Below are 15,243 nucleotides of genomic sequence, written 5' to 3'. Positions count from 1 at the left end.
GCACAGAGCAACTCATAGACCAATTTGGATAGAGGTAAACCTAGTTAACAACAATCTTGTCCTAACAGGCTTCATTCAATAGAACTCAATGTTTTTATTATTTTCCCTACCATCTTGTTCTGACGTGAAATAGCATTGCTCCCAGTCTCGATGAGTTTGTCTGTTCCCATCATGGCCTTGGAGTTCATTGCCTTTCATCCCGTTGCGAGAAGACCCTTTGACGCACCTCTTTCTTCCTATGGTGCATGTTACTTTCCCTTTCTTCAAGCCCACTGTCATCGAGCGGTTGGTCCTCTTGTCTCTTATGGACCTCCTGGCCTCTGCATGCTCCAGTCTACCTTCGGGAAAAGAACACAATCTCGAGGTGGTGGAAAAGACGCCACCTCAGAAGATGCCCACAGTACCATTCTAAATAGCCTGTGCCAATCTCCATACTGTCTGCAATCTTTGCCTTTCGCTGAAGAACCATGGGAGCTGGTGCGACTTTTTTTCGAGCGTTCTGCAGCAAGAAAACTGATTCAATGGTGAGACAGATGGTGGGCCCTCAGAAAATTATCGAAATCCCCATTGGAAACACCAGATATCTTTGGTGAGGCTGATCATCTCAGCACCGAAGACGATGAATCGGGTGAGTCCACTAACCTCTCAGCACACTGCTCAGCCCTGAAATCATCGACGTCAACGTCTCAGAGCCACAGGAGGAGGAACTTGTGAAAGAAGAGGCACCGAGGATGCTCCGTCTACATGGGTCTGTGCCAGACCTTGATTGAAGATCACACTTCGCAGTGAGTACTGGTAATATACAAGCCCTTCTGAAAGCCTAGAAACTGCCACACATCAGAGCTGAGCACCATCCCCCTGGAGAACAGACAATCGAGCCCTGTGCCTAAGCCACTACCACCTTTTGGTGCACCACCACCTCAAAGTACTGGTTGACACCGAAGCAAGGCCTTGGAGCTGAGAAAAGACCCTTCCAGGTGCCACAATCCTCATCCTGTCTTGAATCTGAGGATGCCTGTTTACTCTGAACCCTCAATGCCAGCTTCACCCTCAAGGCCGTAAGCGGCATTGGGCGCTGAAGCAGCCGCTGTGAGATGCCGAAACCAGTGTTGACTCACAAATCACTTCATACGACATTGAGGAAAGCTCAATCCTTGAGGGACTGCAATAGGAACTGGGTGAAAGAAAGGGGAGGAGCATTATCCACCCACACACCGACAAAATCTCTGCCTCCGAGAAGACCTTGCTAAAGAAAGACAAACTTACTTTCAAGGAAGTCCTGCCACCAGGCACTCCTGTTTCTCACTTGCCACCCAAGAGGCCTAATTACAAAGCTACTGCTCTTCCTCCTCCTCACCCACCACTACCTCCACCATCTCCACTCCTGCCACCTGGTGTCACTGGAGTCATAGTCCGACATGGGCAGTCCTAATCTCTAGTCCTCGACTGAAGAATTTGCCCCAGTCTACCCTGTCCCCTCGGAAGATCCTTGGGAAGATTATGATATGTGTACCCTCAGACAGACCAAGATCTAGAACACGTCAAAGTCGGGGCCTCCCCACCGTATAACACCACAGCATACCACAGTGTTCTTCAATGCATGGCTTCCTGCTACAATGTGGACCTCTATGTGCCCCGAAGGATGACAATTTTTCTCAGGCTCAAGGGCATAAAAAAAGACCAGCCCTGAGATTTTCACGGACCCTGTTAATTCCTGGGTGGTCGCACCTCATATAGAACGAAGTACAAGACTTGCCTCTCTGGCCCAGGGGTCATCCCCCCCCCCCCACCACTCCCCCCCAACCCTGATTCTAAAGGGCAGCAGCTGTAAATCCGGAGAAGAACTCGTTGAAAAAGGGAAAGTCATCTTCAATGCTACTATTAGTTGTGCCCTAGACTCGGCTGAAACAGCTGCAAGAGGAGTGAGCACCTCTATCATTCTTTGGGGCCACTCCTGGCTCTGTGTGTCCAGCTGCTTCTAGCCAGAGGTACAATGACACCTTGTCAGCTTCCTGTTTGATGGGGTGCACCAGTCTGGACCTGCGGTGGACACCATGCATGAAGAAATCAAGAAGGACAAGGAGACTGCTAAAGCGATGGGTGCCCTTTAGGTCCCTTCCAGCAGGGACTCCTTTCGGAAGCAACAAATTACAGGTGAGTCGAAGGCCACTTCCCTAGACCCAACCCAGTCCTACCAGTGGTAGGGATATCACCAACAGGTTCGCAGAGGTTTCTCACGGGCTTCTTTAGAGAGAATAGTTCCAAAGCCATGGCAAAGGTACTTCAGTAAGGGAGCCTTTACATCTGAGAACTGACAAGCCCTTAGTTCACACAACACCTGTCTGCGGGGGAGACTTCAGAAATTTCTTCTTCCCTGGGAGACGATCACCACTGATGGGTCCCTTCCAACATCGAGCAAGGGTACTACTTAGAGCTCATCTCAACCCCACCAAATGTTCTACCTTGCATCCACACCCTCATCCCAGAGCATTTTAGCCTACTGCAAGAGGAGGTTCAGGCACCATTACTCAAAGGAGCCATAGAACCAATTCACCACCAGCACTAGGGCAAAGAATTATCAATTTATCAAGAATATTTAGCAAAATATCTTCTGGATGTTATCAATGAAACTAATAGGACAGTAATTACCAGGGTGGTTGTTGCAACCCTTTTATCTCTGCACCCTACCCTACCAAGAAATAGGAAATTGGAGCACCACCTGCTATAGAGTTTGTCAATTCATATATATGTTACCCATATGGCCTGTTCTAAGCGATACAAGTAAACAGACGTTTGTCAAGTCCAGGAGCCTTCCCATTTTTCTTTGCACTTAACAGCCGAATAAGTATCATACATTGAGAACATAGGAGATCTATTTTTATCCATCATAGCAGGTTCAGAGGGGTAGTTTTTCTCTAGCAATGTAAGGTAACATGCATACATTATTACAGATGTTAATGTCTCATCAATCTTTCCCTCGTGGGGTGCTAGTTACACCTTCTGGAATTGTGCAACTCACTCACAGGGCGGGATTTGCATCTCTGGTTTCATGGTGTTGATACAGCCTCCATTTGCTATAATATGCCAAAATATTTTGCTGTTCTTTGATACATCTACCTCCAGTAGATCCTCCCATAATCCCGTTACCCAGGCAGTTCAATCCTCTCTAAGCTTCTTTTTGTAAGCAGTCCTGGCCTCCTGTCTCCTAGGTTCATCCCCCAGTTTGATTGCATTAATTAGAGTAATCTTTGCTACTCTGCAATGATTGTTGAACCAGTTATGTGTTCCAAACAGTTTTAATGGGATTCCACTATAAATGATGCATTATCCATTGTTTTGGTAAAAGAAAGAAGTACAGGGATTAAGCTTCTATACATTAGTTCGATAATAATTGCAAGTTTTATTAATTCACTCCACTTTACGTTTTTTCTGTTCTGGTCACTCAGTAATGTACCATTCAAATAAAGGGACAGGGTGTCATTGTAGTTCTCTTGCTTGGCAATCATGGATAATATAAATCATGCCACCCCACAGCTGGAGATCTAAGAATATATAATCAATGCTGCTTCTGTAAGGACCCTTCCTGAATGTAGATGTTAGTATCTGCGGGGGATTGGCCATTGCAGGCACATTGCAGTGTGACAGTGAGATATCTACTAATTTCAGGAGATGATTGGGCCCTTTTGATTCTGCCATGTCCCAATGCTCATCCTCATATTTTGGTAGATCCCTAGATAGTTTAAAGATTGTGTTAAAATCTCTCCCAATAATAATGTATGTATCCTTGTTTTATACATATAATATATTGTGAAGTAATTGAAGTGTGTGAGATTCTGCTGAATTAATATTATTGTTATACCCATTAAGCAGGAGTAATTGCTGGCATTTATTAGATTAAATCTTTAAGCCCAATATATTGGGAGAGGTAATAGAAATCTGTTTAATAGAGCAATTTAGATTAATGTAGGCCCATATACACAGTTCTTCTGAGGTCCAGCCTGTGCAAGAGTTTAGAGCTGGTGTGTGATAGCTTTTATAACATAATCTAAAAGGGCTATCCGTTGCCTATATTAATTGCATCTAGCAAAGATCGAAACTGTAACTAAACTGTCCCCAATTAGGGTCATGGATCTTTGATTTCATTCTCAAAATATTTCAGCTTAATAAAGATACTTTTCTCAATGAATCTGTACCTAGGGATCCTGCTGTTTCAGAATTGGGTTCTGAGACCTCGGAGTGTGTCAGTGGCATAGCATTAGATTTCCTCTCACCTGGTTGCTTCTGGACAAGGAGGATAATTGGTTTCATAATTATGTGTCGAAACTATGGAGTCCACTTTAGCCAATCAGATTTCAAACAGCCACCATTTGTTTCTCTTTTATTACAAGAATTCTATTGGTGCTAAGTATTTGGGAATAATAATCAAACAAAAGAAGGAGTAACCACTAGGGGTACTGAATACCTGTATAATTATTACGGTATTATGGGTTGCATGCCCTGCGACCCAGTATAGGACAATCCTTTGTCCTTTGAAGACCCCTCACTCACCAACCTAGTTGGTGACATGCTTCATCATCGGGGTCCCACCCGGACAGCCGAATGCCGTCCAGGTGTGCTGCGACACCTGATTACAGTGGAGCGGGTTATTCGTTTTTATATGTGATAAGGGTAGAAAAGTGTGTTTAAAAGTTGCCTCAACACTACCCACTCGGAGAATTTATTCTGGAGTGGTTGGACAACCATTAAAATATAAATAGTAGTATTTACATGGGGCACCTTTGCCTAATTATGTAGGCTGTGGTGTCAAAAGAGATGTATTAAAAAGAAGGAGGTCTACATGTTTCAACCTACGTGTAATTGTAGAGGTTTTCGTCAGGACCATGTGTAACTTAGGCTGGGTGGTCTACACACGCTAAGGTGTATCCAGTCCTAGCCTAAAGTGCAGGAGAAATCACAAACAGGTGATTTGTGAAAAAAGTGTTGCTCTCCGATTAGTTTTGATTAAAAACCTGTGGAAAGAAAAGGGAACAAGGTGGGGATTGTGGTAAGGGCATGCCGGTAACGTACAGACATACAAGTGTGACTAGTGCACTCTGTGAACCAGTGTCCATTCTTGGGCTAAACCAATTGTAACTTGAGCAGACTTACGTGCTATTAGTGAGGTAGACGCACGTATTCACTGCCTTGAGGGTGTCGATTGTCATACTAAATTGTGATGTTTCGTCACAATACTAAGATACAAAAAAGCCGCTGCTTCAGAATGTGAAGAACAAAAATGGGTCTGACCCATGTGGGAGTAGCTGTGTAAAAGCTCCAATAATGGAGCGTGCCGTGCTCGAATAATCGCTAGAGTAAAGTGATGCGGCGCAAAAAGAGATCTTCAAGTGCCGAATGTTGATCTCGTTAAAAACCACACACACACACATACTGGTAGTACACTAATCATTCACACACGATCATACTCAAACTGTATTCTTACTAGAAGCACGCAGATTTAGGGCTTCATGAGCTCGCCGACCCTGCTCGTGCAGCCGCCATCTAAAATGAAGAGGGGCAAGGGGGTGAGAGAGGGCCGCAAGGGTTCCGTCAAACCATGACCTAACTGGTTGGGATCTGTCCGGACTTACTTGCGGGTACTGGAAATCTGGCAGTTTAGCCTAGCAGCAGTTCTGTCGGGAGCTCCGTTGGAGTGCGGTACGGGCTCTGGCGTGCAGCTATAAAAAGACTTCCGTGTTTGCCGAGTGCTAGGGGCGGGGCGTGGTCACGTGGGGCCACGTTGCTAGGGGGACAGCGCTAAAGGCAAACACTAGTTAAGCGCAGCCGCAGATGGATGCGCTGAGAAGGGATTGTCATCAGTGGGAATGAAAGGGTTGTTAAAAACGCTCGTCAGCGTAGTGGTAAAGACAAGGAAGTATATTCCGAAGGGCATTAATCAGGGAATATGCTAGGTGGCAGAACGGATATTACACGGATATTCTAGGTTGCGGATTTAAGGGTAAAGGTACTGGACGGCTGTACCGATCACATAGGTTGCCCAAGAGGTGCACCGAAGCAATCAGTTAGTGAGCACTGAGTTCCACGGAATATTGTCATTCAGACCTGCGCTCTGGGTGGACAATCTGTATATCCAACGTTGCTCCTTTTCAAAGAGTCGTTGTGATAGTTTATCGCCTGGTGTCAGTTGTTCTATGACAGAGTATTTGGGCCCTGTTGATGGAGCATTAAATTTGAATTAAATTCGATGGTTTGATGGAGAACTGGTATGAACATCTAATGCCACCAATTCTTTAGCCAATTACTCTATATTTTTATATCAACTATAGGTAATCATGGCTCTCCACAGGGGAGAGGTAACATGCGAGGGAATCACGTCATAACAGTTGTAAAGCCCTCTAATCCAGTGAATTTTCTTATTTACTAATGAATCCTCATTTCTTTTTGGGACAAAGGTATATTAATCATGTACAGGTTTTTACCCAGGGTTCATTTGTCCCCGCACTTTATTTATTTATTTATTTATGTGCGGTTTTTGTAGAGCGCGACACTCATCCCTTGGGATATCAAGGCGCTTTATACCAAATGAGGGCTACTGATGGCGTATGCTGGGATATTAAAGATTAGGGAAGAGGTGGGTTTTCAACTTTTTGCGAAACTGGAGATAATTAGTGGTGTGTCTTAGGTCAGTAGGGAGCTCATTCCACTTTTTAGCTGCCAGATAGGAAAAGGAGCGGCCACCTGTTCTAACTTTGTAGATACGTTTGGTTTTAGCCAAAGCGGATTGACATGAGCGTAGGTTCCTATTGGGCACATAAAATTCAATCCTCCCTTGGAGGATTGGGGGGGCCAGTCTTGTGTAAAGCCCTATGTGTATGGCTGAGCAATTTGAAGGCAGCTCTCTGGCGCATCGGGAGCCAGTGCAGTTTCTTCAAGCATTCCGATGCCGAGTCTCGATTTCCTTTGTTGCAGATAAGTTTGGCCGCCAGATTTTGCAAAACTTGTAAGCGGGAGAATAGATGTTCGTTCATCCCTACAAACAGCGCATTGCCATAGTCCAGGTGACTGACCAATAGGGCCTGTGTGACTGAGCGTCTGCAATCCAGGGGTATCCAGGGAAATATCCTGGCGAGAAGTTTTAATATGGCAAAGCCCTTGCCACAAAGGGATCGGACGTGATCCTTCATGGACAAGGCATCGTCCATAATGATTCCCAGGTTCCTGGCATGTTGTTTTGGAGTGGGGCCAATCCCAGTGAAGGTGGCCACCATGTGGCATCCCACATACGTTTGGCACCACCGAATAGAAGAATCTCCGATTTGCCTGCATTCAACTTTAGACAGTGATCATGCATCCATTGGGCCATTTTGGAGAGGCAGTTATGTAGCTTGGTTTTGGTTACCTCGGGCCCCTCGTCCATGGCCACCATCAGCTGCGTATCATCCGCATAGGAGCAAATGCCGATGCCCCACTTCCTTCCAATGTCAGCAAGGGATGAAATATAGACATTGAAAAGAGTGGGGCTCAGTGAGGCGCCCTGGGGGACCCCGCAGCCGATGGGGTTGGGCTTTGAGTGGAACTGACCCATATGTACTGCCTGGGTGCGGTTGCTCAGGAAAGAGTGTAGCCAGTTCAATGCCGTGGATTGAACTCCCTTGCTCCTAAGTATGTTCAGCAGCCAGTTGTGGGATACTGTGTCAAACGCCGCTGAAAGGTCAAGCAGTATCAGCGCCACCGCTCCACCTTGGTCGGTGGAGGATCTGATACTATCCGACACTGCCAGCAGCGTTGCCTCGGTGCTGTTATTGGCTCTAAAACCAGTCTGGGAGGGATCCAGAAGGGAGTTACTTTCTAAGTACCTCGTCAGCTGTACATTGACCAATTTCTCTAGAGCTTTAGAGAGGTAAGGAAGCTGGGAGATGGGTCTGTAATTCTCTGGATTGAAACTTGAAACGGGATATTAGTATCAGGTACACATCATTGCTTAATAGTGCTAGTTGGGCAAAAGAATTTCACTTTATTGTATGCCATGACCTGGTCACGTGCATGTGATGATTCACTGATTTGTTGCGCTCTATTGAGACTAACATTGTTTGTTGAAGCAAATTGTAGTCGACTATTTGTTGTATTGTTAGGTGCAGTTAAAATTGTGGGACAATTCGTAGGCACAATAGATCATAACCAAGTTCTCATAGTGGTAGGAACTGTAGATGTGAGACATGGATTTACAGTCTGCTGGTCAAGGACGTTGGCAGGAGCTCCCCGATCATGGGCGTTACGTCTTTTAAGGGCCTTTGTGAGTATTTCCAAGATCATTGATGTTCATGTCCTAACCATACTTTTTAGGTCTAATATTTTGGCTTTGAGAAATATAATCATATCAAGAAACTCCTTGTTATCCAGAGTGACCCAATTTGCCTGGTTCTCAAGCCCTTGTTCCTATAGGGTTAACATCATTCAATAAATGAGGCTCAGCATCAATTAAGGGAGTAAACCTGTTGCTGAAATAGTCATGGTGGCTTGATTGGAGTACCAGCCTCCCTCAACAATGACAGGTTACTAGAATTTTCTATCTGGTCAATCTCTTACTTAGATTCTGCGCTATTCTTGAGAGTGATAGCTAAACTTGGTATCACTTTGTTTCGCTTTTTTTTTTTCAAATAGTTTGGCAATTTAAATTTCTCGTTGTATGGTTTGTAGCAAGGTACTCACCCTCTTCTATTAAGACGTCTATGTCGGTCAAATACAGTTTTCTACTATCTGTTTCATGTTTCTTTTTGGAGGGGGGCAACCACCACCTGATGATTCTGTAGTACCTTTCTTTTACCTGTTACTTTGTAAAAGATCTCCAGTTATAGCATATGCAACAATTAGCTCTCTCTATTATCAACCCTGATATGAAACAAATTGTACATCAGAATATTATTCAATTTAAATTTCAAATATAACACAATTCACTTAAAATAACAAATTACACATGTAATCCAAAAACATACTTTAAGTATCTAGTTTTACCAAATGTTACCCTCAAAGTCTCTATCATCTAGTGCCCCTAGTCAGGAGAGCTCGGCTTTGAGTCCTCAATAAAATACAACTCAGGCTGCAAAACAACTCAGGCTGCAATAAAGTAGTTTTGCACTCAATGCTGGTTAAACAGCTCAACAACTCCCACTCATATCAAAATAGGCTCATTCCTCCTAGCATAAGATGTAGCAGGAATTAAGGTTCCACAAAGGGATATAGCACCCGGTACAGCGTGACTCATGTTGGCACTTGGAGGAGCTGGGTTAGCCCTCAGCTCCTCTTCTCGTGTAAGTGGAACGCCTACTCCTAGCACAGGATATGACAGAATATAACAAAGCTTTAAAAGTCTGAGCCTACAACGCCGCTTCCAAAAGGCCTGTACAGGGGACTAATTGCTTTAGACTGGTGGACAATGTCAGAGGAAAGAAAAGTATCTTAGGTTGAATTGGCTTGACAGTTCACTGGCTTCGTTATAACATCGCTGATCCGTACATCTCCGCAGTGAGTTGGGATAAGGTATTCTAATAGTGGGCCCTGCCCTGCTTATTCCTGTTGCGGATGGGCCAGCGCTTGACCCAGGCACTACCGAAGGAAGTCAATGCTTTTAAGCTCTTTCAGCTGGCAAACAGATAGAAAAGGCCCATAACCTTCACCCCTCTCTCACCCACAGGATTTCTGTGGCTTGTAGTGCCCCTGGGTTACTGTAAGTAGGCATCTACGCTGGGGGGAAAGTCTGTGTTTAAGCGCATTCAGCTGGCAAACTGGGAGGAGGGGACCATCACCTCTACCCCCTACCCCTCTCAACCGTTGGATTTCTTGGGCTTGCAGGTTTCCTCGATAGATGCAAGTAGGCATCCCACGCTATGGGGGGAAGTTGGCGTTTTTAAATGCTTTCAGCTGGCAAACAGGGTGGAGGGGCTCACCACCTGTGCCCTCTCTCCCCTCAAATGCAGGGTTCCTGGGGATTGTAGATAACAAAAAGTAGGCATCACCTATTTTATCCAATGTTTATACCACCCCCTTGAGAGCAATTTTTCATTTCCATAAGATTGGGTACCAGATGTATTTGGATACTCAACTTGACAATGCCCTAGAAAACCTCCTTCGGTTTTCCCATTGCCTACCTATCATTAGGGACATCTTGAGGATTTGGGGGGCCCTGGGCCAAACGTATTCTGGGGGCCCCTATTCGGAACAGCTTTGAATTTATGATCCAATTTCAGCTCTTCAATACCCTCTTTGGCCAGGCCACTGACCGTGCACAGTAACACAGGTCCAAATTTTAAATATGTTTATATCTCATATTTGGGGATAGTGACGTGTGTATTCAATATTGTAACACAACAACAGTTCACTAACATTACTGCAATTAATCTCTGACACCCTACCATTTCTCATATGTGAGGTCCTGTTTGGATCTAATAAAACTTTGTTTACGCATGTTGCATGAAACCAACACATTTTTCTGTAAAATGTCTGTAATAGATTCTCACACATCACCCACATTAAAAATAAATTAAATGAAAACGGTCTTTTTTAGAATTATTGAAGGTCATCAGGTCAAGACTCTTAGCAGAACAGGGCTGGTTCTATCACGGTGCCCCCTGAAAGGCTTGGGGCCCCCTGAGAAGCTGGGACCCCGGGTCAGAGCCCACTTTGCCCATGCCTTAAAACTTCTCTTCCTAACATTTACTTATGGAAGCGGAAAACATGCTAATCCTCAGTGAAGGAAAGACTAAAAATTTTTCTCTGGCCCTTTAATCCTATCCCCCCTATCTTGGCCTGATGATCAGGTCCCCCACATTCCAGTGAATCAGACATGCAACAAAGGAGTGTTAGATAATGAACCTCGTTCTCCCCGCAAATAACTGTGTTTTACAAAACCGAATTTTCCACCTGCTTTCACTGAATGTGATCCTGCCGACTGTTACAACACCCACAATAAACCACCTTAATTTTTGCTGTGGTAATGTCCCACTTGAATTACTGCAATACTCTCTACACATGCCTCCCACCCCCATCTTTTGCAAAACTGAGTATAAAATGATGCTGATCGCTTGGTATGTGGATTGATGCACCATGATCATGTTACCCCTGCACTCATGTTGCCTCACTAGATCTCCCATAAGGCATTACATGGCCAACTCACAAGCTATATTTTTAGTCTGTTCACCCCATATTAAACCACTCAGAGACTCAGGTCTCCTAACAGAGTCCTGCTGCCAATCCAAGGAAATCAGATACTAAAGACACAGCTGCTGCCCCCTTCTTTACCAGGGATTCAACTTTTAGATAGCCCTTCCCATCCACCTTGAAAATGACTACCTCATATTGAAGAAATCATAAACGGTGCACCTTTTTGCTCTGGCGTAAGGGTATTCCTGTTCTGCCTTAAGCAACTAACTGCAGCACCATCCTAGTCCCACCAGTTAGAAGCACAAGGGCAGTCTGTCTTTTACGCCCTGATCCAGGAAAGCTGCATTCCCAGAAGTTTTACACCAATATGACCTCTTTAATGAGATTATTATATGACAACATAATAGAAGACTTATCTAGGAAATCTCACTTTATCAAGCATCCCCTGTTCACCCATCTGCTTTGTAGTTTGAGGCCACCAATTTGATATTGACAAAAATCCTAAAGTCAATACATTTTAGCCAAACCTGTTGTGAGTTTCATACCTTTTCCGACTGGTGAAAAGGAAGATGGACTAGTGTGCCAATACCCTACTCACACCCTACTCCATTCCTGACACACTACTGTGCAAGGATGCTCCAAAAATAGAGTAGCCCATTTGTTTGAAAACTACAAAAGAGATGTGAACAGGTGGCTGTCATTGCTTCTCAGTTTCCTTTGTAAAGCTCTTTCCTTTACACTTTCAGTGATAGGATTGTGATTTGGCATAATGATGGAGCAATGACATGCTGCTAACAGTTTAGAATCTTGGATGATTGAATCAGTTGTATCTTTCTAAGGTTAATAAATGAGCATCGTTAAACTGGGTAATAGCAACAGTTGTAATGTGTCTCTTGCTTTACAAAACATGATATAGTAGAACCGTGTACTAGGAGCAATGAAGTACTTTCATTATGTCAAAGGAAATCACAAAAAAATCGAAAGAATAAGAATATAAAAAAGTTTATCCATGGTACAGCAGTTAAACAGAAGAATAATAAAGAAGAGATTTACACTTGAAGATATTTCCTAAATAATATGTTAGGACTTTCCGAAAAAGGGTGAAAGTTGAGAGAGGTAATTGTCACGTGGGGAAGCTCTGTAGGAAATCCGCCATTCCTCCATGGTCACTCCAGATTGTTCACCTTTTGCTGGACCCTCATTTTTTTTTCTGGCATTCGAACTCTGGGTGAATTACACCTGCTAACCAGGAGTAGTGTGGCTTTGCTCCCATTTTAAACATGGTTGAGTTGCCTTATTCCTAACTTAGCTCATTTTTCATAACATATAAGACCCTAGTATATGGTGTAGAAAGTGGACACAGAGCTTGGAAGTTAAATGCCACAGTTGGACTGAAGCACCTATTGTTCCATCTACTGCAGTGGCGGGGCGAACATGACTTCAGGCCTACCCTGTATAGCCTGACTACAGCAATGTAGGACCTATCAAAATAGGATGTATGACGTTACCACGCATCCTTTTACAACGCCTACCTTTACCACGCAATTTTTACAACGCAGGATCCATTACAACGAAGTACTATTACAACGCATTTTTTTACATCGCATATACCTTTACAACGCATCCCATTACAACGTAAGTATTGGTAAGTATATAATATATTTTTAAAAATGTAATTTAATTAAAATTAATATAATTATTTTTATTTTAATTTAAATTTACATTTATTTTTACCCTGTACCCCTTAATTAAAATTAATAAAATGTATTTTAATTTAATTTTAATTTATTTTTACCCTGTACCCCTGTACCCCAAAACCCAAACCTAGCCTTGAAACCTTAAAAAAACCCTTTTACCCAAAAACCCAAAACCCCCCCAAAAAAAACTGAACCCTAAAAATACCACTTTACCCAAAAACCCAAACCTAGCCCTGAACCCTAAAAGTACCCCTTTACTCAAAAACCCAAACCTAGCCCTGAACCCTAAAAATACCCCTTTACCCAAAAACCCAAACCTAGCCCTGAACCCTAAAAATACCCCTTTACCCAAAAACCCAAACCTAGCCCTGAACCCTAAAAATACCCCTTTACTCAAAAACCCAAACCTAGCCCTGAACCCTAAAAATACCCCTTTACCCAAAAACCCAAACCTAGCCCTGAACCCTACAAATACCCCTTTACCCAAAAACCCAAACCTAGCCCTGAACCCTAAAAATACCCCTTTACCCAAAAACCCAAACCTAGCCCTGAACCCTAAAAATACCCCTTTACTCAAAAACCCAAACCTAGCCCTGAACCCTAAAAATACCCCTTTACCCAAAAGCCCAAACCTAGCCTTGAACCCTAAAAATACCCCTTTACCCAAAAACCCAAACCTAGCCCTGAACCCTAAAAATACCCCTTTACCCAAAAACCCAAACCTAACCCTGAACCCTAAAAATACCCTTTTACCCAAAAACCCAAACCTAGCCCTGAACCCTAAAAATACCCCTTTACCCAAAAACCCAAACCTAGCCCTTAACCCTTAAAATACCCCTGTACCCTAAAAATGCGTTGTAAAGTACATGCGTTGTAAAAGTACTTGCGTTGTAATAGTATCCGTTGTAAAAGTATGCGTTGTAAAAGTTTTTGCGTTGTAAAAAATGCGTGGTAATGGTATTGCGTTGTAAAAAATGCGTGGTAAAGGTTACATACCGTCAAAATACCTTCCATTTGAACATTAATAAGTCACCCCTATGTAGAACTTGCACCCACAAGGTAGACTGCATAGTATTTAACCCCTTCCACGCTCATGACGAGCTCAGCTCGTCATGAGTTACGACGCTCGTACGCTCATGACGAGCTGAGCTCGTTATGTAACGCGGCTTTTAAAAAAACGCAGCGCACAGCGGGAAAACCGCTAGCGCGCATGCGGTTAAAAGCGGGAGATGTAGAAAATTAATGTTACCATGTCCCTAAAGTGACAACATCCAAAAGCGTTTTTGACTGTGGCAGGCCTAGGTGTCCTATGGAGGAAACCAGAGTATTGATTAAAATACTAACACTGTATCTCCGGAATGGAAACACCTTGAAAAATAATGAAACAACTATTTTTATTAGTTTTTAAAAATCCAATTCAATGGTGCAGTCAGATTTTTAATAATATTAAGGAAAATTACGTTTTAGAAATGTACCCTTTACCTGCCTTAATGCAAATTAGCATAACCCTCTTTCAGCTCTCAATCTGTGCTCGGCCTTAAATAGTGGTAAAATAGGAGTAAACTGTTTTCTTCTTGGACACAATAAGCTGACCTGAATGGGTAGAGATAACTCTTCTGAACTCCACAGAATATGCAGGGTAGAGGTTGTGGGCCTCCTTTTGACAGCACAGTGTCAAATCCTGCTAGGCGGGTCTGTTGAGCTACATGCAACACTTGGGGTGGACTTCAAAAGGAGAGAACAGGATGCCAAGACAATTCTTGTGGATCCCCTTTCTAATTGCTAAAGGATCCTGCTTTTGTTGTACCAAGTTTCTGTTTCTGGGTTTGTTGTGGGTACAGTGCCTACCTCAAGCTAGATGTTAGTGTTAAATGTGGAAGAACCCTTGGATTACCTTAGTACACTGCCCACACATACCAAAGCCCCTAGAGCCCAAGTTTAGTGTTACCAAAGACCTTCGCCTTCTTGAAAATGCCATTACACAAGGCATTTTGGACCACTTTGCTGTAAGGCAAACTGGAACTACTGCTAAAGTAGGTAGGTCCGGGCCTAGGAACTTTTACTCTATTGGTTAGGGAGGGGCCAGGAGTCAGCTGCACCCCTAGCTATTGCCAGGCGTAAATGTGGCAACCCCAGGCACCCTCTTCAGAACACTTTCTGGACCTGCTGTCTGTGGCCTGGGAGGTGCCTGACGTTCTGGATCCGCTCCCTCTTGCAACCAAGATGAAGAAGTGGACTCCAAGGGTCAGTTGGCTGCCCTCCTGCGTGGTCACTGGGGACATCAAGATGCAAGAGTCCTTTTCCTGGAACTGCCCAGCTGATCATTGTCAACTGGACTTTCTGTTGGATTGCTGTTACCTGGTGCCTGACACCCTGCGAGTTTCTAAGTGCC

The 15,243-nt window shown here is 43.8% G+C and overlaps 1 protein-coding gene across 1 annotated transcript in view; it reads left to right on the top strand.

Moving 5' to 3' along the window:
* The window catches only part of GATB (glutamyl-tRNA amidotransferase subunit B), a 561,352-nt gene that overhangs the window by 249,929 nt on the left and 296,180 nt on the right, over positions 1 to 15,243 (top strand). The window lies entirely within an intron of this gene.

Source organism: Lissotriton helveticus, chromosome 2_1 (genome assembly GCF_964261635.1).
Source record: "Lissotriton helveticus chromosome 2_1, aLisHel1.1, whole genome shotgun sequence".
In the NCBI taxonomy this organism is placed as follows: Eukaryota; Metazoa; Chordata; class Amphibia; order Caudata; family Salamandridae; genus Lissotriton; species Lissotriton helveticus.
Note: the sequence above shows the minus strand (reverse complement) of the source record. Positions and strands in the feature narration are given on the sequence as shown.